At 39.4% G+C, this 4,099-nt stretch overlaps 1 pseudogene; it reads left to right on the forward strand.

Moving 5' to 3' along the window:
• Positions 1 to 1,217: 1,217 nt before the first annotated feature.
• On the forward strand, positions 1,218 to 3,766 carry LOC139684236 (nucleoporin NUP42 pseudogene; annotated as a pseudogene).
• The last annotated feature ends 333 nt before the right edge of the window (positions 3,767 to 4,099 follow it).

The following is a 4,099-nucleotide window of genomic DNA, read 5'->3' on the forward strand; positions in this document are numbered from 1 at the left end:
TCTCTGGAGCAAAACTCATAGTTATGGTTGCTCATGATACCCATCATACCAGTAAGCCCTGATTTGTGTATATGTCAAAGGCATGAAGTTATCAGAAGACCCATAGCAACTATTTAAACATCAAGTAAGAAAATTTTCTTATTAGTTAGTTAAAAATATAAAGACGAGAGTGTAAAGGAATAAAAAAATTTAAAACTTCTGTCTTTAGTACCTCTTCCTTTATTTTCACACTGAACTTGAGAAAATTGTTTTTTTATAAAAGGGTGTTGGCACTTCAGAAAAAAAGGAAGTGATCTGTGGCTGTTTCCATGACTCTTGGAACTCACCTTATAGGATTAGCTGCCTGGACATGACACTGGAAATATGAGTCCTGCAAAAGAGAGTATACCTTTATTCAGGTCCAACAGCATGATATATTTGCTGCTTGGAAGGAAGGATTTGTCCAGTGACACTATTGCAATCTGATTATGTGACACTGCATGGTACCAGGAATAAACCGACATCAAAGACATCAAAGATAGAACCATGTATGGAAGAACATCTAAAAGCTTCAGCAGAGACACTCTGAAAATAGGGGGAGAAAGGATATGGAAAAGACCTAACCAGCATGCATCTCCAAGTAATGTGCCAGGAAAATGGAAGGATTGTCAATGAAGAGGTTTAATTCTGACAATCTTTTAATGGTGAAGAACTGGATGCATTTCACAAGGTTTTGGTTAATTTGGGCAGATTAAACTGCAGCGTGAAGGAACTTTACCTTTCATGCAAAACTGCCACTTCTGGCTGGCTGGCCCCAGGATAGGTACCCCTGTCCTACAGAAATGTCCTAACAACTAAGTCAGTCCCATTCAATTTTAGGTAACCTTTACAAAATACATAAATAGGAGCCCTTTTCCTTCCATCCTTCTTCCTTCTCTTCCCTTTAACATCTACCAGAGCATCTACACCTTACAAACTGGTTGGAATCCTTTCAGGTGGAGAAGGGAATTGAATTGTACACCCTGTGGCATGTTCTGCCTGCCCAGAATTACACTATGAAGATTATATGTAAGGAACTAACTGCTACTTTATCTGGTTATGTCTTATAGGAGATGACTACTGCTCCATACTGCTCCACTTCTGAGGAAAATTTCTGGTGCAAACAACTTAGTCTAGTGTGTGTGGAGAGAAGTACCCTCATGGAGGCACAAGTTGGATGACTACAAGTCCAAGCAAGGATGAGGATGAGATATGGAAGTTTATTTCCCACTGATCCTCATAGTGATTTGAGGCAACTTTCTCCTCCAAGTGCTGACTGTGAATTCCTTGTGAAGCAACCAGCCCTTGTAGGGCAGAGGACAGGCACTGTAAGGTTCTCTGCTGTGGAGTCCTATGTAGCAGTGGGAACTTTAAAACTGGACTACACACAGACACACTCAGTTCTCCAGCACCCAAATCTGTTGGTGGAATCAGAACAATGCTCATGTCACTGTGTTGTCTCCTGGAGAACCCCTGAGATCAGTATTGATGCACTATAAGTAGAGCGTACAGAGACCTACATTACTGCTGCTGGGGCCACGTGGGAATTGAAAGGATTTCCATCACCACTGGGACCTGGCAGTCTAACATTCTTTGTGAGCTCTGTGTTTTCTTTCTTAAACAATATTAGAATAATGATGTTTAATGCTCCCTGATTTGCATATAACTAAACTATATTGTGTGGTAATTTTTGCTTTGTTTTCTTACATATTATTTCTATTGTTACTGTAGTCTTTTGAGATTTGCCATCTATGCCCTGAGCATTAAAGAACTCACTAAGATGCCACTTATCTTAATCTTTTTTTGACATTTTACATATACAAAGTTCCCTGCATAGTGACAGGTTCAGTATTGTTTAAAAACAGCAGGAGAAAAACCCAATTAAACTTGCAATTTTCAACCAAGCAAGGCACATACGCAATTTGCTCGCCAGTTGACTTGCTCTGTCCTTGCCTCTACAGGACATATCTACAAGAATATTTTCCCCTAGGGCCACAGCATGTCCTAACCTAAAACTCTGCTACCTTTCTGCAGAAGAGAAATATAAATAAAACATATCCATAATGGCTTTCTTCACCTGAAATTTATATACTAAATTTACATTAAAAGGTAACATTTCAAAAGGCTCTCTAGATCTTGAAAGCCACCTTGACTTTCGGTTGCAGCTACCTTACACACACCAAGAGTTACAGTTTACCATGTTGTTCAGATGTGTAACTCCTACATACATAGGTAATAATTTAATTTTCACACATGCAGGAGGAAGACTGGACAGATTTATGTTCATAGAACTGGACTGCTCCTTTGACATCCCATCTGCTCTTCAAAATCAATCACATTAAGAAACTCTCAGTGTAATTCACAGGGAACCCAAACTCTGATTTATAGCAGACCTAGGATGCAATTTGTCTCCCACCACTCCAGCTGTCCAGAAGCTCAACACTTTAGGTAAGCAAATCTTCTTTATTTCCTCCATACTCAAGAGGATATTTTTTGATATAGATATCTTTCTGCTCAGTGATTCACAAGCATCTCCTGTTTCAGAATGTGCTGAGTAATTTTCTGTCTTTCTCTCAGTCCACCAATTAAGAGCCTAGATCACTTTCTTATTCAACACTTAATTTCAAAGCAATTAACATTAGAGCAAATGACTCTTATCCCTCGTTTAGTTATTGCTCATCAATTCAGGTACTATTTTTGTGCCAGGAATGACACTGTGACAGAAATCCCAGAGAACTGGGATAAAGTACCACTCCTCTGAGAATCTGTTCTGGTTTTGTCCGGGATAGAGTTCATTTTCTTCTTGGTAGCTGGTACTGTGTTGTGCTTTTGGGTTTAGTATGAGAATAATGTCAATAATGCACTGATGTTTGGTTTTTCCTTAGTGTTTACCCTAACTCAAGGACTTTTTACAGAACAGATTCTCTGCATTGACAAACAGTCGAACTACTGCTGATGGCTATAAAGATGAAGCGGAGAGACTTCTTGAATGTGTAGTGAAAGACATGGAATTTGGGAATCTTCAGGACAATGGATAGTTTCATCTTATTCATCAGTGAAAGAAAAGCTGAATGTCTCAGGCTTTTCAGATTTCTCACCAGAACAGTTCCATCTGAAGTCATAAATGCAGAGCAAGCAATAACATTCAGAACTATATAAATTCTGTCCAACAGGATGGACAATGGAAAAATCAGCTGCCTCAGTTGAAAGTTTTGCTATCTGAATTAAGGAACACAATCATTAGACCCTTGCCTTCCTTTGGATTTGAAGGATAGCAAACATCAAGCTTTGAGCTGCCAAGCTTGTCTCTGAACAGCAGTAGCAACAGTGCCACCAGTCTCTCTTTCACAATAAGTTCCAGTCTTGCCAGTGCACCACTGTATGGAATAACTCCAGCTTTTGAGAGCATTTATGCTGGTTGTACCTCGTGCATTTGGAGTGATGCCCTCACCTAGCAATTCTTCTGCGGTGAACTCTTCAAGCAACACTGCACTTCCAGCCTTTGGGGCTTTTAATGCATCCATAGTGACTTCTGCCTTACATTCAAGCAGTACTTTATTTGGACAGACTCCCAGCACCTCAGGACATAACTTCACATCAGTGTCTTCTGCGGTCACAAACAATACTATATCAGAAAAATTATTTACACCAAAGAGTATCTGAAGAATTGAAACAATCTGAAACCAAAACGTTTACAATGGGAAAGATGCCTCTGAAGCCACCACCACTAGAACTTTTAAAGGTTTAGACTTCTAGAGTTTATTTTGAAATAATATGGGTTTGTAACTTCTCTGATAGCTCAACTACACAATTTTGTGGTTAAGTAATGAAATAAAATGCATTCATTTCAGTTCAATTTTGTTTTCATCTCTAAGTCTTCCACAAGAATAAACTCTCGGGCAAAAAAAAAAAAATTAACAAGGCCAGGTTGGATGAGGTTTTGAACAACCTGGTCTCATGGAATGTGTACCTGCAAGGGGCAGTTGGAACTAGATGACCTTTAAGGTCCCTTCTAACCCAAAACATTCTATGTTTCTAGGACTTTTCAGTTTCCCATGCTCTGCCAGTGAGCAGGTGCACA

The sequence above is a fragment of the Pithys albifrons genome, chromosome 2 (genome assembly GCF_047495875.1).
Source record: "Pithys albifrons albifrons isolate INPA30051 chromosome 2, PitAlb_v1, whole genome shotgun sequence".
NCBI classification, from domain to species: Eukaryota; Metazoa; Chordata; class Aves; order Passeriformes; family Thamnophilidae; genus Pithys; species Pithys albifrons.